Source organism: Suncus etruscus, chromosome 14 (assembly GCF_024139225.1).
Source record: "Suncus etruscus isolate mSunEtr1 chromosome 14, mSunEtr1.pri.cur, whole genome shotgun sequence".
NCBI lineage: Eukaryota > Metazoa > Chordata > Mammalia > Eulipotyphla > Soricidae > Suncus > Suncus etruscus.
Window position 1 is genome coordinate 44706189 of NC_064861.1, and position 24030 is coordinate 44730218.

The following is a 24030-nucleotide window of genomic DNA, read 5'->3' on the forward strand; positions in this document are numbered from 1 at the left end:
GAGGCCACAGTCCTGCAGCTTGGAGTTGTCCCCCACCCCCACCCCATCTTCTGAACTGAACTCCCTTCAGGCTGTGCACCTGTTTTGGGGATTGAGACAGGAGAGGAGACAGGTGCCTGGTGCTTACTGAACCATAGGCTGCTTGTCTTGGGCCCCAATCCCCACCCCGAGTTCTACTCCCCACCTCTCCCCTCAGCTCTCACCAGGCTCTTGCTCTTCATGTCTCCTCAAAGTGCTCCCTTAAACCCCTCACAGATAGCATTGAGGCTCAGTGGGCGTTTTCTTTTATTCTTTTCAGTGCTAGGGATTGAGCCCAGGGCCTCACACATGCAAGGCAAATGTTCTTCCTCAGAAGAACTCAAAGCCACATCCCCAGGACAGAGGCAAGTGGTTTACTGAGGAGATAACAGTATTGCTCTGGAGGTGCAGGGGGAAGAATACAGAGGTTCCCTATTGAACAGGGGTCTCTATGGGTAACAGGTGCACCATAACTGGGCATACCTTCTGCTTGGTGGAGATCCTGTCTCACTGTCTTTCTCATGAAGGCATGGCAAAGGGTTTTCCCTTTCCAGAGCCCCCTTCCTGGGTCCCAGCACAGTCTCTGTAGTCATGGCTAGCCACGTGGTCCACATACCCTCTCCCATTTCTATCCTCTTGTCTTTACCTTCTGCCTCCTACCCTTTCAACTGTCAGGCCAAACCTTGGAAGTCCCTGAGGTCAGGCCATTCCTTATATCAAGATCCCTCTTTCTCTGTAAAGTAATAAGGAACCCCCACATCATGACCCACAAGGACCTGCATGTCTGGCCCACTTCCTCCTGATTGCGTCTTGCTAGCCTCTGGACAATTGTCCTGCTCCTGCCGAAGGGCCTGGTCACTGCTGGCTGCTCCCATTCCAGGAATGTTACTCCACCCCCATTTCCCTGGGGAGGTTCAGTCTCTCAATCTCTTTTGACTCTCCAGGTGAAACATTCCTTGGTTTTCCTTACTATTGTCCTACATATCCCTGCAAACCTCAGTCCTATCCTCCACATATGTCTATTCCCATGCTGTTCTTCTGCATAGATTGTCCCCCTCTGTCTTATGAGACATTAGTTTCTGCATGCACTTGTCAGATCAAGATTCAATATTCATTGCAGTGCTGTTTACAATAGACAGACTCTGGAAACAGTCTAGATGCCCCTCATTAGATGAATAGCTAAAGAAACTGTGGTACATATATACAATGGAATAATATGCAGCCGCCAAAAGAGATGAAGTCATGAAATTTTCCTAAACATGGATGTATATGGAATCTATTTTGCTGAGTGAAATAAGTCAGAGGAAGAGAGATAAACACAGAATGGTCTCCCTCATCTATGGGTTATGAGAAATATAAAAAACATTTGTGTAATGATTCTCAGAGACAAAATAGAGGAGGACTGGAAGGTCCAGTTCATGGCATGAAGCTCACCATAGAGAGTGATGGGTGCAGTCACAGAAATAATTACACTGAGAACCATCATAACAAAATGTGACTGAATGAGGGAAGTAGAAAGCCTGTCTAGAGTACAGGCCAGTGTGGGGTGGGGAAGAGGGACACTTGGGACATTGGTGATGGGAATGGAAAAAAAAAAAAAAAAGAAAAGAAAACTATAGCAAAAATACCCATTTAGAATAGTTTCTGGATCTTGGTAGAAACTTAATGTGTCTATGGATAGATGGGTGGGTGGGTGGCAACAAGTTGACCCTGCTTCTCCAGCTGCCTTGTACTCAGGACACAGTAACCAGTGACTGTTCTTATCGCAAAGCATGATTTATCTTCCCCTATTGGACTAGAGTTGCTTTGACTCACAGTACAGGTGATGAGTACCAGTTCTCAATTTGTACCTTTTGGGATTCTGCCTCTGCCAGGAGAACCAGGCTGGCCCAATTGCGGGTGGTGAAGAGACCCAGTGGAATAGAGTTGAGGCAGGTTCAGAAAGGAGCAGAACTCTCTGACTGGACTATGTTGCACAAGAATGAAGGGATGAAGGGATGAGCAGATGGAATTAGTTCTTGTCAGGCTGATAGTGGAAAACTGGTCCCTGAAACTAGATTTATGAGCAATAATAAGGGTTGTTAGATAAGCCACTGAATTTCAGGGTGGTTTGTTATTGTGGCACAGATAATTGGTGTATGACTGGACTTGACTAGAAACTTGATTGCACTGGAGCAAATAGCCACTTACTGGCACAACCCTGCTGGTCCAGCTCAGACCTTTGTGGGGTGTGTGGGCAGAGGAAAGGACTAGAGGAAGGGAAGCTTCTCATCCCCCACTACCCCCACCCTGGGACTTATTGTATGAGGAGGGGCCATTCTATGTGTGTCCTTCTTCCAGTCCTCATGGCCCTCATGCCCTAAGGAAGGGGCACTGGGAATGAGCTCACAGAGGAGGTGGTGATAAGGTGGAATTCCCTCAGTCAAGTGGGCAGGACAGGCCTGAAGGCATTGGTGGAAGAAGGCAGGATAGACTTGGTGATGCTCTCTTTCCCTTCATTTTGAAAACTCACAGGTCAAAGCTGGTGATCATAACATGAGGGCCACCCAGGCTGATTTGGGCAGGATGAGTCCATCGCCAGAAGGGACCAGTGGTTACAGGTTGCCCATGTCTCTAAACAGATAGTGGGTATAACAGATATAGGTGGGGTCACTGAGCAAGTGAAGCAATTTACCCACATCACATATGCAGAGACATGGATACACACACAAACTTGCAGAGGCACAGCAGAGTGAGTGCACACGTATGGACACACACAAGTACACAATGAACAGGACAGAAGGTCAGTGGAACTTGTGGCCCCACCTGTGGGGTCTCGTTTACTCCTTTGTTGGTTATTTGTGTATCCTCAAAGAACTCCCAGAATAAGAAATTGATTCCCATCCCCTTATCCCCTTTTGGGGGGAGATCTTGGTGATATTTATCCACAACAAATATCCACACAGACAGGAGGGTAAAGGGGTAAAAGCTTGGACGAAGAGAGTCCTTTGTTTGCCTACTGCAAGCTCCAAAAAACACCTGGAGCCAGCCAGCAAACTCTCCAAAAGATGCTGAACTCCTCGCTCCCCAACTATTTATTCGGCTTTCAACCGCGCCCCCACCTGGAAGGTCATGGTGGGACAACAGGCAATGAATAATCTTATGGAAATGTTTTCATATACAACAGAACTTTCTATTTAAACATGCATTTATTGCAAGAACAGTACGAGGAAAGTCTGTTCCCTGTCACCTGCAGCCACCACCACTGGCATCTGGGCACATTTGCTCCCAGTGGGTATGCTGACTCCCTCAAGAAAAGGTGGGGCTACCGTGATCTATGCACCCGCAAACAGGCACTTTCCTTTCTGTAGTGAAGCACAGAGACTCATTTAGGAACATTAAAACACAGATGTGCCATCTGCAGCCGCATTCTCTCTCTGCAGTGACCTCAGCCAAGGTGGTGAGCCCTTCCCTACACATTGTGTAATGTACCACACATGACTCCTTTAGTCTCTATCTGGACATGTCTGCTACTGTGGGCTTTTTATGCACATTGATAGCTGTTCAGGGCAGATGCTTTTTTGAATGTGCCCCATTTGAGTTTTTCAGATGCCTGATTCTTTATCATTATTACTACTTTATTTCATGTATTTATTAGCATAAGGCATTATCATTTCATCCTTGTTGTGCTGCTTCTCCAGACTCACCCCCAGAGCACTAGAATCCTTCCACCTTTATATGGCGGTTCCTCCATTCCCACTGTCCAGATTATATTCAGGTGTCACCTTGGCAAGAGGACTGGATCTGTGGCATGTGTGAGGGTGTCCTTGAAGGTGGTGGAGCATGATAATGCCTCTTGATCACTAGCTGAGTCACCAATCCTGAAGAATGTTGCCTGGTGTCAGGCTCACAACAGGCTTCTCCTGTTGAGTTCTCTTAACTGAAGGATGTGAACAGTCCAGGTGCCCGAGCCACAGTCCTGGGCTCCAGTTTCTGTCTCAACACTTTTTCTGCAAAACCAGGGTTTTGCTACCTCACCTTGCTGGGCCTCATGGGCCCTGATTATACAACAAAATGAAGCTGATGCTTCCATGTCTGGGCCTCTCCATGACTATCATGATAAGCAGCCTTCTTGTCCTCCCTTCACCAAACCAATGACTATCATGAGAAGCAGCCTTCTTGTCCTCCCTTCACCAAACCAATCAAAGCAATTGCTGTGAGTTAGCATGGAACCATGGTTGTTTCAGGCCATAGAATTGGCTTGGTGCATTCTTGTAGCAAACGCTGACTTATCCCAATACACCTGCTCCATCATTCTTAATCTGGTCGTTATTCTCACTTATGCCTCCTCCACATGGCCATGGCCTTGATGGTATGAGGTTCTCAAGCTCTGCTTCCCTCTCATTTTGTTTCTGAGGTTCTCAAACTCACAACTCTTGTCCAGATTCATGTGCAAGACTCTGAGATTGGAGCTGTGGTTGAGATCTCCAGAGGTGCTCTGCCATTTGTTTGGGCTCAGCCTTTGTAATTGGACACACAACACTGTAGCAACAACTCTATAAATAAAAGGCAACAATCGCAAATGACAATCTTCTAGGTTTGTTTGTTTGTTTAGGGTCCATGCCTGGCATTGCTCAGGCTAACTCTAGTTTTGTACTCAAAGAGCAGAACTCAGAAGACCATGTGTGGTGCCAAGACTTTGAACCTACCTGTCACATGCCAGGCAAACACCCTCCTGCTTTACTATTGCAGGCCCCAGATTTTCTACAGTTGTGGGACAGTACATTTTTTGAAGTGTAGATTTTTGTAGGCATGTGTTCAAGAAACCATTAAATCAGCTCTGTCCTCCTGCCATACACACAAGGAATGTGTCTATTAGGAGGCTACAGTCCTGCAGAGCAGACCTTTGTGTAAGTTCTCCATGAACTGGACAGTCCCTGTTGGCTCAGTGGGCTATGGATTTCAAGAAATTTTCACAGCCCCTAATTGGTTGATTTCTCCCCAATAATACTGTTATGAGTTTCCTGTCGCTGAGACTACTCCCTCCCCTCTTCTGTCTTTAGGAGGGTTGTATCCCAAAGTGCCTGTTGACTCCTTACTTGCATATATCTCACATCCTGCTTCTTCTCCATGATGAGAAAAAAATGCCATGGAAGTATTGGGGAGAGATGGTTCCATGTGGAACATTTATCTTGCATGTGTGAGGCTCTAGATTTGATCATCAGCACTTCCCTCCCCCACTCAAAAAAAAAAAAAAAGAACAAGAACAGCATGGTGGAATCCTCCCAGGGATGTTTTTGCAGGCGCAATGTTGTAATTTGTGTTTCTTGTTTCCTGCCAGTTTGGGGTAGGGCTGGACTTGTGCTGGTTGGTGCACAGATGTTCCCTTTGCACTTACCTGGTCTTTGCACTTGCCATTCCCACTTCACTATTCCTGCTTTCTGCCAAGAACCAGTGGATTTTGTTCTTGAAACTCTCTCGCCCAAAGGAGCAGTGAGCCCTCCAGCTGCATGTCCTAGGAAACTGGGCAGCTGTCACTGATCCTTCTTGCTCTGGCCATCTGGCAGGTGCACCCCATCCTGGTACTTGATGTTGAGCCAGCAGAATAGGTGAGTTGTACCCCTGGGATTACACAAAGCAGAGAAGGCTTCTTGGTGGCAATGGTGGTGGGCACAGGGTTAGGCCAGGAAGGCTGTGAGAGCCGTCATCAGGGAGCATGGGTTTGTGCCTTCTGCTGTGTCCCAGCATCAATAAGGTCAGGGTAGTAGAGCTGGGCTCCGCGACTGCTGAAGGGATCTTCAAGGGAGGAAACCTCTGCAATGAGGATGCTAGTGTTCTGGGGTTTGCCAAGTGTAGTACATGGAGCAGAACAGAAGGGAAAGGAGAAAGGGGCTTGAGTAGAAACATTATGCTGCAGAGACCATTGGTAAAAGCTGTGATTTGTTCTTGTTTCCTAAGTGTGATTTTCGTCTCACTTAGGGCACTGAGAGTTGGGTCTAACCCAGGTTAGACCTAGGTTGTCAAAGAGGCTGATGTGGTGGCTGACAGGATCACATGTCTGGGCATGGAGCTAGTCTTTAATCATCCTCCTGAGGGGAAAGCTCTTTACCTTCATCCTCCAGATACTCTATTCTGGATTGGATAAGAGCCACTACTGGATATTGTAATCATGAACCAAGAAAGAAATATACAAAACTCAGGTCATAACCCCCAAAAAAAAAAAACTCAGGTCATCAATATCTACTCGTTAATTTTTTTAAAAAATAAATGTAAACATTTTAACCCTGAGAAAGAATTTGACCCATTTTGAAGGAAGTTGGGTAGACAGCCAGACGAAAGGGTCTGACTTCATTTCCTGCATGGAGATAGCCAGTTGTCCTGTATCATTAGCTGAAAAGACAGTTCTTTCCCTGTTGGCTGATTTTTGCCACATTGTTGAAAATCAGTTGCCAAGGCATAAGAGGTAGAGTGCGTGCCTTGCAAGTGTGAGGTGGGGGTTGAGCTATGCACTGCATGGCCTCAGAGCACCATATCCAACATTCTGGGAATCCCAGTGTATCTCAATGCTGGGCTCAAGCACTGAGCTCACTGGCCCACAAAATGGTTATGACCTTAGCACACTATTGAGGAAACTTCTTGAAAATAACTCAGCTGATTATGGATGTAGGAGCATATTTCTAGACTCTCGGTTCTGTTCATTGATTTGTATGTGCCTATTCCACTTTGTTGGTTGTTGTGACTTCAAAGTAAGGTTTTAAATTAGGTGATGTCAGTTTTCAATTTCCTTCTCCCTTTCAAAATTGTCTTGGTTACTCACCATGCCCTTGTAACTGTATATGAACCTAAAAATTATGTATGAGGCTTAGCTTCAATGTCTGAAAGTCATCTGAGATTTGGATGCTTCTAGTGGTATATCAGCTTGGGAAGACTGGCCACTCTTAGGAGACAGATCTTCCAAGTCATGCTTGAGGAATTTCCTTTCTTAGGTACTTAACTCTGATTGCTTTCTATGATATTCTATAGTATTTGGTGTGTAAATATGCACTTCAATTACATTGATTCTTGGTTTATTGTTTGTAATGCTTTTATTAAAATACTTGCATTTAAAATTTCAATTTCAGATTATTCATTGCAAGGTTATAGAAGCAAAGTGGATTTCTTTGGATAGGCCACACCCAGCAGTTCTCAGGGTTTACTCCTGGCTCTGTGCTCAGAAATCACTCCTGGCAGGCTCAGGGGACCATATGGGGTGCTGGAGATCAAACCTTGGTTGGCTGCATGCAAGAGCAACAACCTACTTGCTGTGCTATTGCTCTGGCCCCAAAGTTGATTTTTTATATTGATTTTGTGACCTACAAACTTAGTTGAATTTTATATTACTTCTAAAAGTTCTTCAGTGGATTCCATAGAATTATATATGTCAAATCTTGTCAACTGTGAACATAAATTTGCTTCTTCCTTTCCCACAGGTGCCTCTATTTCTTTCACTTGCCTACTTGCCCTGCCTAGAATCTCTAAAGTAAATTTGAATGGAAATTATGGGAGCAAATATTGATTTGCTCTTTATCTTCTGAGGAACACACCCAATTTTTACCATTAGGAATCACATTACCAGCAGGTGTTTTGTAGATGCCCTTTATCCTTTGTTTGTAGAGTGTTTTTATTGTGTAAATATGTTTTTTTTGTTTTGTTTTGTGTGGTTTTTTTTTTTTTTTTTTTTTGGTTTTTGGGCCACACCCGGCGATGCTCAGGGGTTACTCCTGGCTGTCTGCTCAGAAATAGCTCCTGGCAGGCACAGGGGACCATATTGGACATCGGGATTCGAACCAACCACCTTTGGTCCTGGATTGGCTGCTTGCAAGGCAAACACCGCTGTGCTATCTCTCCGGGCCCTGTGTAAATATGTTGGATTTGATCAAATATATAGTCTGGGCTAGTTGAGATGATTCTAAAAGTTTTGTTTTTATTCTATTAGTATGATGTTTTTACATTCATTGATTTTTAAATGCCACATCAAATTCATTTAGCCTCAGCATACAATTTTTCATGACACTATATTCAGTTTAATATAGTTTAAATTTTATTGAGCAATTTTATACCTTTATTCATAGAGTACTTTTTTTCTTGTGACATTCCCTCTCCTTCCAACCTTCTCAAATTTTTTAGAATATAAAGCAGCCCCCCCCCATATCCCTTGGAGCGGCATTTTTGCAAACATTTGCACAAGAACCTAGGGAGACAGAAATGGTATTGGCTGAGTACTTTGTTTTTTTCACACATATTTTCTCATTTCACCCTGTCAACCACATTGGTGAGTGTGATCTAAAATGACAGCCATTTTAGAGATGGAAAACTGTATCCAGTAGATTCCTGCACTATCATCTCATGCCTTCTTTAATTATTTCTAAATATTTGCAGTTCTGAGGTATAACCAAAGGCTTCACACATTTGAGCCATGTGCGCTATCATGGAGCCACATCATTGACCTAGGAGGCTCTGAGAATATCTCACTATATTGTACAATACACTAAATGTTCTGTATTCTCAGATTTGTACATTGAAGTCTTAACCCCTAAAAAGATGGTAGTAGGTAATAACTCGTAGTAGGCTTTTGGGAAGTATTGGGTCATGAGGGTAGAGTTCTTATATGGAAGAGCACTTCTCTTCTTCAGCCCAGTGCCATTTGGGGTTACAGAAAGAGAAAGATTATCTATGCAGAAAATGGGCTTTCATTAGAATCAGCTAACACTTTCTAGCTTCCAGAAAAATGTATCCTTAGTGAGAAACAAATTTTTTTTTTTTTGGTTTTTGGTTTTCAGGCTACACCAGGTGGCACTCAGGGGTTACTCCTGGCTATGTGCTCAGAAGTAGCTCCTGGCTTGGGGGACCATATGGGATGCTGGGGGATCGAACTGTGGCCCACTGTAGTTAGTAGCATGCAAGGCAAATGCCCTACTGCTGCATCATGGCTCCAGCCCTGAGAAACTATTTTTGTTGTTTATAGTCACCTGGTCTATGGAATTTTGTTATAGCAACTTTCAGGCACTATGAGCAGTTGTACTGTCTAGTTGTGCTTATTTCAAAGAAAGCATCACACATTCCTATTCCACCCTTCAGCTTTTCCCCTTTCTAATTTTTTTCTAGTTTGCTTTTCCTCAAATAAGACATTACAAATCATGTTCAAATCTGTCAACTACCCCTTTCTTTTAACTCCCCAGAGAGCACATTTCAGACTATTTTGATGGCTAATCTTCAAGTGGAATATTTTTTTACTTTGCTTTGTGTAAATATGTATCTAAAATTGCATGTTCTTTTTTGGCATTTATGTTCTTAATAATTTTTACTTTATACACATAAATGTTACAAAGATGCATGAGGAGTTTTAGGTTATTATTTATTTTACAAAAATAGATCATTTTGTACACACTTTTTTGCTTTCTTTACTCATCAACATCTTGAAGAAATTCCTCTGATTTGTAGCTTTAAATTATTCTTTTTGGCACAATATGGATATTACTGATTCATTAGCCTCCACCTGAATATTTATCATCTTCCCAGAGTGAAATTATGTGGTGGTTACATATATATTCTTAATGAGAGTTTTTATTTTATGATTTTAAGCCCACAAGTGTGTTTTTATACTTTTATTTCATAGTTACCTACTCTTCTGCTTATTTTTGTTGCTCGCACACTTGACTTCTGTGCTCTCATGCTTAGCTATGGTGTTTTCATACATTTGATCATAGTGTGTGGAGCAGGAGGCCAGTGACAATGCTGCCAGGTTCACACTTGGCACATGTGTTGGTATCAAGGCATTGAACTCATGGCCTCACATCTGCCAGGCAGATGCTCTACTCCTGACTTTCAGCCTTAGGCTATTATTTTTATAGTAAGTTTTCCTAGCCGTGTGTGTTTCAGGGAAAAGGTTATTTTTACATTAAAATGGCTGTTGGTGGAATGTCCAAAGGGTCTAGATGATTAGCATCCCCTTAGATTTAAACAAGAGAACCCTCTCTTCCACTTATGCCTGAAAGCAAATCTTTGTCATTCTGACAGTTAAAAAAACACTGACTTGATGTTGCCTCGTTTGCACTGCCTTGGAGTATAGTTTCATGGATTTATTAGCCTTTTGGATTATTTATCTATGTATCTGGATTCAAAACTAAAAAGTAATTCATTCTACTTTGAAATTCTCACTGGAATATTATAAATATTAATAATCTGTACAACTCAATATTTACATTATATTTGTAATGCAAGTATTTATCCATTAACTATTATTTACCTACATTGATTTTATTAGTTTTCTGGTACCAAAAAACTTTGTTTTCTCCATCATAAAAATGTTTAATGGTAAAAATTATTCTAATTTTGTAGTTTTGGAGTTTTGGACTTAAGAAGATAGTATTTTTTTCTTTGGGAGAAGTTAAAAAGCCCACAGGGTATGGCCCAAGAGATAGAAGAGTGGGTCGGATGCTTTTCTTGTATATGGTCAACTTGGGTTTGATCACGAGCTCTACCTATGGCCCAATGAGTCCTACCAGGAGTGATCTGTAAGAACAGAAGCAGTAGTAATTCCTGAGTTGTACTGATGTGCCCCTAAAATAAATAAATAAATAAATAATAAATAAAGTACATTTTAAAATAAATAAATAAATAAATAAGTAAAAAATGCGTGGGGGCACTGTTGCATTAGTTATATAAAAGTGATAGAAATTTCCAATCAATTTTGGTATTTGGGGGCTGACTGAAAGTGAGCATTATACTACTACTACTATTACTACTACTACTATTACTACTACTACTACAAGTACTGCTGCTGCTACTACTACTACTTCTATGTCAGTCTCCATATCTACTTAGACTTTGTGTTAGGTTCCATATACATATACTATGTGACAGTCCTTCTAGAATACTCTGTAGAGAGGATATCTGTATTATCTCCAATTCAAAGTGATGGAATAGAGTGGCAGGGAGGTAAAGTGTCCTTCTCAAGATGGAGAAGCAGGTGAATGGCAGAGCTGACTTCAGCCTTCTCGAACTCTACTGTCAAGCTCATAAGTCTTGGGCACATAGATATGCACAGGTTTGAAAACAGTCTCGATCATGGGACAGATCCTTAGAGAAGGTCAGTGGGGACCAGAAGGACTTCCCCCACTGGGGATGTGATGTGTGCCTGGAACAAGATAATCCTAGATTGGCACTTAGTCATGGCATGGAGAAGCTCTGGCCTGGAGATAGAGGTGGTGGTGGTAAGCTCTCTGTTGATGTCTCTTGTCTCTTCCTCTTTCCTTAGAGAGCAGTAATGCTGCACCAGGGAAAACTGACAGCATGGCATCCTTCCTATTGTGGTGTTACTTTTATATGTCATCTTGACTGGGTTCTCAGATATTTGGTTTCTATAAGGGTGTTCTTAGATGGCATGAATACTTTAATGGACAGATTTTACTCCTTAATATGAGTGAACATTATCAATGAGCTGAAGTTATGAATAGAACAAAGGAACATACCCTTTCCTGGGTAAGGGAAAATTCTCTAGCAAACTGCAGTTAGTACTCTTGGGTCCTTATCTGTGCCCTCAGCATTCCTAAGTCTACTGGTGCACCATGGCAGTTTGAGCTTGCAGCCTTCAGAATAACAAAATCTTATGCTTTATAATAAACCTCCTTTTATTTTTAAAATTTTATTGAGACCATTGTGAATTACAAGTATTTCACAGTTGTATTTCAGACATATAGTGACAGTGAATTAGAATATCTCTTTGTATAGGATGCAGATCCTTGAACAATACAGATTGAAGTATGTGTTTCTACTTATAGCCAGGTTTTTTTTTGTTTTGGATTTTGGGTCATACCCAGCAGTGCTCAAGTTACTCCTGGCTCTGTGCTTACAGGTCATTTCTTGCCATGCTTAGAGATCAAACCTGGATTGATAACATGTAAGGCAAACATCTACCTGCTGTGCTATCATTCTGGGCCTTCTATATAGTATTTTAAAAATAAGTATTATCAACATCTGAGTCACTATACTTGTATATAAATATATGTTCTCTTCTCATATTGGATATATGGGTTTAAAAACATCTCAGCTCATTAGTATTTTGAAGGAAGCACAACTTAGGTATAGGTTGCTAACAGAAACAAGTCAAGTAAATTTACAATAGTGATGAACACAGGAATTCTAGGAATGTATTTTATTTTACATATGCATTTTTAAATACCACAATCTTCTTAGCTTATTTTATTCTACAACTATAGTCAATTATGTATATAACATGCAAAATATGGGTTCACTTACTATTGATGTTAAGACTTCTTTCAAAGCAGACTTGAACAAAATAGCTTTGCTTGGGGAGGCTGGAGTTGTATGCGGATTTTAGAGTAGATGGGAATATTGGTGGCCTAACCCCGACACTGTTCAAGCGTTAGCTGTTGATTGAAATGAGTCAGAGAGAGAGGGATAGACATAGAATCACAGACATAAAATCACACTCAAGTGCAAGATATTAAAATAAAAAAACTCAGCATGAGAGTAATACCCAATGGGCAAAGTGACACTAGAACAAAGAAGGAACCATGATGACAATAATAGTTAGAAATGATCACTCTTGACAAGAACTAGGTATTGAAAGGAAGTAAAGTGATATGCATGATACCTTCAATAATAGAATTATAAACCATAGTGTCTAAATGAAAAAAGGAAAAAGAGAGAGAGGCGAGAGAGTGAAAGAAAAAGTGTTGCTATAGAGGCAGGCTGGGTGTCATTATATGACTATTATATGACTGAAACTCAACCAACCATCAACAACCACACCATCCAACGGATGGCATCAGACAATGCAAATTGGTCATCAAATTCTCACAAACAGCCTGGAGGGCACCTCATACCAGTGGTCCTTTCTCTTACTGCTGCCACAGTGGAGCTGGAGGGCCAGTGGCATCTCTTGCACAGACCTCAGGAGTAGCAGGCCCCTTTGTGAAGGCAGTTGGGGAAGCAGCTGCAAGAATGTGGGGTAGAAACAAACATTTGCTTCCAGCTTCTGCAGGCCTGGAAACAGTTGTCTCTGCTCCAGCATATCTGGGGGTTTAGAAGAAAAACCTGGAAGTTCCATATGGTTTGGAGCTGCTAGAATAAGTTCTTAGAGACAAAGCAAACTCATCTCCCCATTTTTAAATGTTGGAGATTGGGCAGGCCCATCTGAGTGTCTAGGCTGAGGCTTCCCAGGGGCTGGTGATGCTGAGTGTAAATTTTAGCCTCCCTTGGGAAGAAACTTTTTTTTTGCCTCATTTAGGCTGTTGGCAGAATTTTACTTTCTTTGGATGAAGGCATGAGGTTCACTTTTTTTTGCTGGGGTTCTCCTCTTGCAGAGATAACCTGTGTTTGTCCACCTTCAAAGTTGATGAAGCGTGTTTCCTTCATGCTTACAATCTCTCCTGGATGATTCCTGTGGCTTCTCTAATAGCTGATCAGCATCCACAAGCATCCACAAGCCAGAGGACCACCTGCGTAACCCCTCTCTCCAGTACTTAACTGTAGCTACAGGTCCTCTTTAGTAGTCTAGTGGAACTGGAGTCTAGGCTCCAGTGCCAGGGCAAAGAGATCCAGGGTATTGACACTCTTATGCCAGGGTTTGAAATGAATCATTTGAAGATCTTGGTGACATTGTTATGCTATGGTCTGGGATCATTTGGAAGCTTGTTCACACATATATCTATTGGTTGACATTCCAATGGTACACCCCAACATGCTCCTTATGTGTCCTGGGTAGTCACAGACCAGCTGATTTGAGGTTCAAAGGAGGAGTGAGAGGAGAGACAGGTGGAGGAAGCTATGTTTTTATAGCATCCTTGCTTTAGCAGTCATAGAACATTACTTTACTTTTCTCTATCTCTTGACCAGAAGTGATAACGTTATTCTGGAGCACATGAGATTGCAGATCATTTGGAAAACACCACCTGCTTTTCCCTCTAGAGTTATAGGAACACAGCCAGGGTAGGAGAAACTTTTATTGAATTCTCACAAAATGCTGGACTTTGAAACATTTCACCCACATGATTTCATGTTAATCCTGTCAACTGCCCTACAATAGAATTTCCATCATTATTAGTTACTAAAATGAAATGAGAGGAGACTGAGACATAGACTGGGAAGCAGAGAGAGAGTCCAAGAGTAGCTCGGATGGGGGGAACAGATCTCTGAGAGGCAGATTTGGTGTTGGAAGTTAGGAGCAGGAAAGGAAAGGAAAAGCATAGCGGAGAAGTCTGGGAGAAGCTTGGCATGGCAGCCCTCTCCAGCCCTCGCGAGATCTTGTCCAGAGATGATGGACAACAAACGCTAGAATGGGGCCAGTGGGCTATGATAAGTGTGCTTGGCTCAACCAGTGCTTGGGAAATGTGGGTCCTCTGGTCAAAGCTAACTGAAGAGCAGAGGGCCACTAGGGAGGGCTGGAAAGTTCAGAGTCTGCTGGTGATGGGGCACCCCATATGTGAGCACAGAGAGGAGAATGGCTTTGCTCTTCTTGGGTGGGGAATAGCCCAAGAAGAAGCCATCGCCTCTGAGGCTGGCCCATTGGCTGAAGCTTAGTCTTTAGCTCCCAGGAATACCCTGGATCATCTCTCACTCTTTCTGCTTCTATGTCCTGCAGGGATGAAAGCACCTGGAGTTCAAAGTTTCCCACAGAGTCCACTGAGGGGGCTTGTGGGGTGTTGTACCAGGGACCTCACCTGGGACTTCTTCCCTCTGCTTCTCAGTGGGTGACCCTCTTGCTGGGTCCTGGTTCTTTGTGTCCACCCAGGTGCCTGAAGCTTTCTCCTGGGTGTGACTCCTCTTTACAATGCATCTCTACTTCCTTCCATTGCGTAAGCTTTGTATGCCCACAAAACTGAGCCAGATACCATGTGCATTTGGCCACTGTTACTATGTGCTGGCATATACCAAAGTGCTAGGTTACTGACATTACTAGGCTTATAAAAAAGCACTTCAATCCTCTGTGCTTGCATTTCTTCATCTGTAAAGTGGTAGCCTTAATCCTTTCCTCATGGGACTGGGAGAACTAGATATGAGGGAGCATGGAGAGTGCTCTGGAGTGTTCTCCACTTCTAGTAAGATTGTGTAAAAAATTGTGAATAAACAAACTATATGAGGCAGATATTAGAGTCTAAGACTAGGAGTTTGAGGAACATTCCTGATTTCTCAACTATGACCCTTGGTAGGATTGATCCTCCCTGAATCTGCATGTCCTTAACTGAAAATGGGTTAGGTCAGCATTGGAATAAGGATCAAATTAGTTCATGTAGCTAAAGTGGATGGATGATAATGACCCTCAATCAACCAGTCTCTGGAAACACTCCCCAGTCCAAGTAAAGGTAGTGAGAGCCCTTTGCTGAGTAGGGAGTGAGATGATCATGGGAGGCATTTTTTTTAGTGGGGAGTGTCTCAATTTGGTTCCTGCCTTTCTTCCCAAACCTCACTCTTAGACTAAGCACTTTGACAATGGGATTGTCAGCTGATCACTTCTTTTCTCTCTTCTTGGAACTATTTCTGGGACTGCCACTAAGAATCTGATTCTCATCCTTGGTCCCAGGACTCAGTGATTGGCCTGGAACTGGGTGTGCCATTTAAGAAGGGCCAATCATATTTTCTTTCTGCTGGACTATTTTGGAGATAGGATAAAAACTTTTGAATTCCCATGCTATGTAACATGAAAGGCCATCCTGTCTATCTCTTCATAGGAAAGGAACAAAGCATGAAAAAGGTTTTGAAGACAGAAGTCATCTGGATCCAGCTGGGCCTGAAGATGGCATCATGCTTCCAATTAAGTGAGCCAATCCACTTAACTACTATTTTTAATTTAGGTTCATCTCACTAAGGCTCTGAGTCTCAGCCTCCAAAATCTGAGAAACCCAGAGCCTCCTTTGGTGTCTTTTTCCCTACCAACCATCTGCCTTGGAGCTGTCCTGAACAGCTCCCTGCCTAACCTACTTGCCTCTAACCCTGATCCTTCACCATCATTTAGTCTACCTCTTTTCAGTTGTCACTCAGTGAAGTGGACAGAAGGACAGAGGAAGGAGGTTCTGGAACAGGAGACAGAGAAAAGAGATCCTGATGTCAACAATACTACAGAGTACTGACCTGTGGAGCTAATTCTCTCTCATACCCTCAGACCCACTGCTAGGTCCTGGATGCAGGCAGGCATAGAGCCAGACTGTTTTGATTAGTGATAGATGGGGAGAGGGTGAGGGAGAAATTACAAACACAGTTAGGAAGGGGCAGACTCCAAACTAGAATTCAGATTAGTTTGACTTCAAGCTCATCATGCAGAACTTCAGACAATTGAAGGCAATGGCCTCGCCTTGCTCAATGATCAGTTTCACAGGTCAGAAAACATGAGGCATGATGGGAAAGGCTGACTCTGAGGCTCAGCTGTAGAGAGGTTCTTTAGGACACCTCACCCTGACAACTACCTCCCATCCCTTCCCCACTTTCAGCACTCCTCATTCATTAGGTTGAATGAAGTATAAGCATAATCAGAACATTAAACAACCAGTAGCACTGCTGGCTTCTGAAGGCCCCCTTCTTCCTGGAGGCTCTGGCCTGCTCCCCAATGTCTCTGAGCAGTGCCATTGTTCCCTGAGTCATCACTTGTCATGTGATCTGTGAGAGGGGAACAGTTGCTACCACTCTGCCTCCTGCATTTTCCTTATGGATACCACTGTAGCCCATGGTCACCTTTTTGACATGGAGGTCTCTGTCTCCCATTGTTTCTGGACCCCATAATCTGCATGCAGCTCCTTAAACTCTCCATGGTATAGCATAGATCTCAGGACCCTGCCTTCTTTACCTCTCCTTACCCCCTGAACCCCTCTCCACCCCCAGGGTCTAATCACATGCCTGTGGGGACCCAGCAACCCACTGCTATCACAGGGGCCAGCAATAACTTTCCCCTGAGTCTCTGCCAGGGCAGAGACTGTAGCTGGGCAAGAAGTCCTGCAGCAGGGCCTGTCTTCCACCATAGCATGCTGAGCCAAGAGTCGTCTTTAGAAAATTCTCTGGCTTCACCATGCCATTCAAAAAATGGAACCAAACACATCCAGGGCAGAAAGGCAGCTTGACAGCATTGGTTGCCATCACCCTAGTTCCTTCTGTGATTTTGCCACTGCTCTGCTTCCCTTTACCTTCAGAATATGAACAATGGAGCCTTGTGTGGGGGTTGTCGCTTCTGCTGGGCCCTTCTGAGTCATCGCATATTTTTATGTGTTCAGTAATATACAGTGTGAGTCATTCTCCAGCTTGGGGGTATTTTGGGACTTGTGCTGTTTTACTTACAACTGCAGAAAAAATCAAATATTACAGAGGTGATAAAAAATACAGCAAATTCATATGACCTGACTTAGCGTGTGGACGATGCCAGGGCAGGAAGGGAGCTGGGCTATGAAGTCATTGCAAAGGGTCCTTTGGGGACGGTGGTACAGGCTGAAGACAGAAGCAGGAGCCCTTTCTGCCAAGTCAGATAAGGAGGAGGATGTGTGTGAAGACCAGAAGACTTTGCAAAGCAAGAAGGGACTTCTTGATTCAATTCCAGAGGCTTCAGGAGGAATGGGTTCCTTCCTATGTGTGAACTGGACCTTCAGGACTCTCAGGCCCTCATGTTATCGTTTGTTTATTTATTGAGGTTCCTCTGCAGTGATCAGGGGATATGCCCTGTGGTGCTCACTGAGGCTGGAGAGGGAGTCTTTTGGAGTTAGGATAAAATTCCGTGTTTCATGCAGGCCCCACCCTCTTTGCATCTCTCCCCAGCCAGTCTCTTATCTTTAGCCAGGGGTTGGGATGAGAAGATGCTGGATGGAAATAGGGGTGCGAAGGTGCTGCCTCTTGCAATGGGCTCTGGCCTTCTCTGGCTCTGTGGACCATTTTCCCAAACCTGGAGACCAAGGGGATGATTTGGGGAATGGCCTGACCCCCACCCCCATCCCAGAAATTTCAGTAAAACTGCTGGGGACCCACTTGTCTTTATCAGGAGGAGATGCTAAGTAGGTGCCAGCTCCTAAAATACAGATGAAGTCAGGTCCCTAACCTGAATGTTCCCCTCCAGGCTGCCTTTTTTGTGCCACTGTCCTTGCATGTGACGTCACCTCCCCAGTGGGCCTCAGTCTCCCCATCTATTACCGCTGGTGTGAGGATGAGGAGGCTGATGTGAGTCTCTTAATCGGGCTCTGGGTCACTGAGAGGGGAGCCCCTTCTTCCCGCAGCACGAATCTACAGGGCATGGGGATTTGGGGGGAACTGGTAGGGGGACGGGCCGCCCCGCAGCAGGCGTGGCTCAGGTACCAGGGGTTCGAGCGTTAATTGCATTCCGAGCACATGTCTACCTCTCGGAGCTGCGGGGCCTGTCTCTTTCTATTAGTTTAACAAGCCCTGGTATTAATGAGATTGCTCTATAATTGAACCTTTTCACGGGTCCCTCGGTAATGAAATTATGCTAATTTGCATTCAGCACCACCAGGCATCCATCACGCGGGATCAGCCGGAGCGGCCGGTGAGGCGGCGTGAATGCGCCGCTAATTATCACCGAAATGAACAAACCCGGCAGTATTATTATTTCATCTTCTGCCCCTGCCCTGCCTCCCTCCACCTCCTCCTCCTCCTCCTCCACCGCCCCATCCATATTTTTTGTCTTTCTGCACGTGACTGGCGGCCGGGCGATGAGGCGGCTGCAGCACCTCCACTGTGTGGCAGCAGGGACCAGGGAACTGCATTGCATGCAATGCGCTGCGGCTCCAGGGATGCTGCTGCAGGATGGGATGGCCAGGGCCCGGCCGGGCGTCGTGGGCGCCTGCGCGCTGCTCAGCACGTGTTGGCGTGTACTGGGTCCGCCCGTGTGTGCGGGGTTGGGGTGAAGCCGGTGGGTGTGTTTGGGCTGTCTAGATGCCAGCCGGTGCTTGTCTGGGCGGGGCTGTCTGCAAGCAGGGAGCTTGTGTCTGCGAGTCTGTGACACCCACCCAGGCAGGGGCCTTGGCTGTGTGTGCATAAATGAGTGGAAAGGCCTGCAAGCATCTGGCCTCGGGTAGGTCAGGGACAGAAGGGAATTTGTGAACAATCTCAGCTGGTATCTGGGTACCCGGTGTGGTGCGCGTGCATGGTGGTGATTCCTGGGGTGTGGAAATATGTGTGTGCAATGCGTGTGTTTCTTCTGGCCATGTGGCTGGGGGCATCCTGCTTTCTAGGGCAACCCAGTGGCCAGAGCCTGGATGCTCCCGAAGGAAGTCCTAGACCTAGATGGAACAGCTGGTTATGAAGCAAGAGGGAAATCAGAGTGAAGGGAGACTGTCTGCAGGGCCTGTTTGAAGAATCCCGAAGCATCTTGGAATTTGGGGTAAACCCAGAAAAGCTGAGATTGATCTTTGGTCACTCCTACTGGATGGGGGTTGAAGAGGATTTTTACTTGGCTGAAAGAAAATACTGTTGGGGGCTGGAGTGCTCGCATAGCAGGTAGGGAGCTTGCGTGATGGATAGGGCACTTGCACAAGGCCGATTGGGTTCTATCCCTGACATCTCATATGATCACCCACGACACAAGCCAGGAGTAATCCCAGAGCATTGCAGGGTGTGGTCTGAAAACCTAGGACAAATAACCAAGCAAAACCCCATCTAAATACACAAAAAAGAAAATATTGTTGGTCCTTAAACACCTGAGGGTTAGAGGAAACTTCGTTAAGGAATCGTACTCTGTGATACAGTTACATTATTTATAAGAAAATCCGGGGCCCGGAGAGATAGCACAGCGGTGTTTGCCTTGCAAGCAGCCGATCCAGGACCAAAGGTGGTTGGTTCGAAGCCCGGTGTCCCATATGGTCCCCGGTGCCTGCCAGGAGCTATTTCTGAGCGGACAGCCAGGAGTAAACCCTGAGCACCGCCGGGTGTGGCCCAAAAACCAATAAAAGAAAATCCACATGGAAGTGGACCATGCCGTTTACACCTAGGTTGTTCAAAGCCAACTGGAGTTTGACATTCCTTATTAGCCTGAGCAAGTGTAGTGAGATTTTGGGTTCCGTGGGAAATATTTGTTGCATGTTCCTCTGCTTTGCTCAAGGTGGGCTCCTGGCCCAGGAGAGCAGGAGGCCCAGACCACTCCCTGCCTGACTCCCAGGGCAGAGGTGAAGATCCTATTGAGAACACGATCCACCTGTGCCAACCATGCCCCTACATAGAGATGCTACCTTCTTGGGGACTCAGATACCAGTTGTGCAGTGAGGGTAGGAGGTGTGGTGTGATTTTTTTGAAAACATTTCTAGAGGTGGGAGGTCCTGGTTTCAAGAACTGAAACCTGATCACAATGCCAACTATCTTGGAATGCTTTTATTGGTTTTTACCTAACTTGACTACCTACAAATACCCCTATGGTTATAAATACAAATGATTGTAGTGCCCCCAAACTTCCCCATGAAGATATCAGATCTATACTTAGTTGTCAATGACTGACTGACATCTTGCTATTCGAATTGAGTCCAGTGTTTGAGTATTTGAAGACTATTTTCTTAGTGTTCTTGAGCTACTAGCAGGAAAGCGGCTATTAACCTGCACCCTTTTGAGTCTAATATTCATAACTCACCTTTTTGATCAATGTTTTTTGTTAGGGGGGCCCACCTGGTGATGCTCAGGGCATATTCCTGGTTCTGCTCTCAGGAATTAGTCTTGGTGGTGCTTGGGAGGCCATATTGGATCAGTTAACCTGGGTCAACTATGCACAAAGTAAATGCCCTACCTGCTATATTAACTCTCAAGCTCTTCGATTGCTGAAGTGTAGACAACCAGAAAAATAATAAATCAACTCAGGCTTTGTGAATTTCCATGGTGCTGATTTCCATGGTGCAAATATTCCCACTTTGGTGGACTTCAGTTTATCAGAATGAGGTCACAGAACTTGGAGTTCAGTGGTAATGAAAGGCCCGGAAGCATTTTCACCAGAAACATAAAAATAGGCATAAATGACTTTAAGAACTGAGATAAGAGTAAAATAATTAGAAAATGAGAAAATTTAAATATTATTACATATTATTACTCATACTTGCTTAATTATAATATAATTGCCATTTTAGTTATAAGTTAAATAATATTATTCTGAATGCTGTCTAGAATCTGCTAAAATTTTTTTTGAAAACTTAGCAATTTAACTCTTGCAAGCCAGTATGAGCCAACTCCAGCACAGGTAATGAATAACTTGTTATATTTTAATCCTTCTCTATAAAGTAGTCATCAGTATAATTAGTATTGATTAGCATTAGTATTATTGCTATTACTATACTACTCCTTGGCTACCCTTAGATAATTGAACTGGAACATGCTGGTTTAGCCACACATTTTTCATTTATACAATAGAATTTATGAGTAACTCCTGTTACTCAGGAGTCTGAATAAAATGTCTAAAACCACTTTGTGTGTTCTGGTGGGAACAGATTTGCAAGAGAAAGAGCAGCGATCATAGACACTTGCAGTCCTGATGAATTATTGTGTGTGGGTATGTGTCTATGTGTGCAACAAATATAGAGATAAAATTTTAAACAATTTTTGGTTTTAGAGTCACACCCAACTGTGCTCAGGGATTATTCTTGGCTCTGTGCATAGGGATCACACCTGGCAGAGCTAGGGGGATCACATGGGGTGCCAAAGAATGAACTTGAGTTCAGCACCTACAAGTTCAGCACCATAACACCCAAATATTTCTTTGGCTTAATTTTTATTTTTAATGCCGAACAGTATACCTTCACAATAATAAAAAAGAAGCCAAGGTACTTCTATTAATACCAAACTTTTCTTAAATATAGTCCATTTGGATGATTTCTATATCAAAATAATGAATAAAAATGAAGATATATTTCTGCCAAAATAACATGGTAACAGAAATATATGGAAAGAAGTGTCATTGTTATAATAGGGTTTCTATGCATACAATTTTGTGGGCATGCTTTATAAATATTCTAGCATTATATTTCACAATTGCCTTGCATGTGGTTGACCCAAGCTCTTTCCCTGATCCCTCTTATAATTCCCCCAAGCCTTCCAGGGTGTGATCCATGAGCACAGAGTCAAGAATAAACCCTGAGCACTACCAGGAGTAACCCAAAAGCCAAACCAAAAAAAGACAAAAATAACCCCTAATTTTTACATGCATCTCTAGGCCACATTAATATGTATATATGTATTTATATATGGATAATAATTCTTTTAGCTCATATGAGACAGATGTTATTATCATAGAAGAATGATATTTTATGATGAGATAGGTTATTTCCATGTTCAGGCTCCATCATCTCCCAAATGGCAGCCATCAGAATATGAAAAACAGAGGGTGAAGCCGAAGCTACCTTGGTACACAAGGATCTAGGAGTCTAGTGAGATCTTGCTGTTTTAAACCACTCCTGTTGGTACTTAGGTGCTTCTCCTGGTACAGGATTCTGAAGTCTGGAGTCTTCCTGGAAGATGTGTGGGTGTTCATGCAGTACAGGGGATTCAGCCTAGGCTTCCCATATGCAGAGCAAATCCTTTAAGTTATCTCTCTGATCGAGAAGCATAGCACTTAATCGAAGGCCTTTCCTGAGTTGGTTTAGCAGGGAGCAAATATATCCAGTTCTCGTCTATCTAATAATGCTATTATCTCTTCCTTCAAATCTGAATTAGATCCTACTAGGGTAAAGAATTCTAGGTTGAAGTTTCCTTTATTTAGTTCTGAGAATAGAAGATCATTTCATTCCCTTCTTGCCTGTAAGGTTTCATGAGGAGATCTGCTGTGAATTTTATTTTTCCTTGTATTTTTCTCTTGCCACTTTTTTGTTTGTCTGGTCACACCCAGTGATGTACAGGGATCACTCCTGGCTGTCTCAGGGGATCATATGTGGTGCTGGGGATTGACTCTGGTTGGCCATGTTCAAGGCAAACACACTACCTACTGTACTATCACTCTGGCTCCTCTTAACACTTTCATTGTCTCTCTTTGGTTCTCATCATTTTGATTACAGTGTGTCTTGGGGTTGTTCTGTTTGAATTTATTTTGTGTGGTACTCTATGGGTCTCCTAAATCTGGGTAAATAAATGTCTTTCTACTTTGACTAGGTAGTTATTTCTCTTTTCTTTTTAATTCTGGTACATCCGTGACTTGGATGTATTTCCTCTTGCTATTTTTCACTAATTTTTTATTTTCTTTAATTAAATATATCTTATTATTGCCTCTTTGTATACTATGTCACTATGTTTTGTGTCTAGAAGCATTGATTTGGTTTTTGGCTTCCTGAGTTTTGTTCCTGTAAATTGCTACTGTATTCTTTAGTTCCTCTATTCTCATGAAAGAATCCTTTAATGCATTGCATATCTTAGTTTGAGCATCATGAATCTATCAATCAATGATTTCTTCATTTGAGCTACAAATGCAGAGATTGTTGTTCTGAGGAATACTTAGGCTTTGATAAACTTCAAAACTTAGCTGAACTTCTGTCCCCATCTGCTAACCTGCTAAATTCCTTTGTTTTATCATTATTCCTAATGTTTTGTGGATGTTAGGGGTGGATCTTCAAATTCTAGATCATCTGAGCAGTAATCAGTATGCTGTTCACTCAGGCAGATACTTAAGCCTCTCTTCATTTCTGGTCACCACTAATGTCTCGTGAAGAATTTTCAGCAGGGAAGACAGAGGTGGAGGTCATTTGCAAATTCTGCTTGTGGTTCAGGAATTTATTGGATCTGGGTCTACAGTGAGTCCCTCTGTTTTTAGCAGGAGGGTCAAGTATGTGTGGTGGGTGCAGAATAACAGGCATGACCAGGTAGACTTCACCTGGAGAACAAAAATGACAGTAAGAGGAGGGTCCGAAGATGTCTGTTTGATGAGTTGACAGTTATGTAACCAATACATTATTTGAGACATAGAAAATTTTCATCACTTCAGGATTTCGTGATACTCCCCCCATTTCATTTGTTGTTCTCCTTCATCATAAGCATCAATTCTCTTTTCTTCAACATAGTGTTTTTAGCCTGATTTTGAATTTA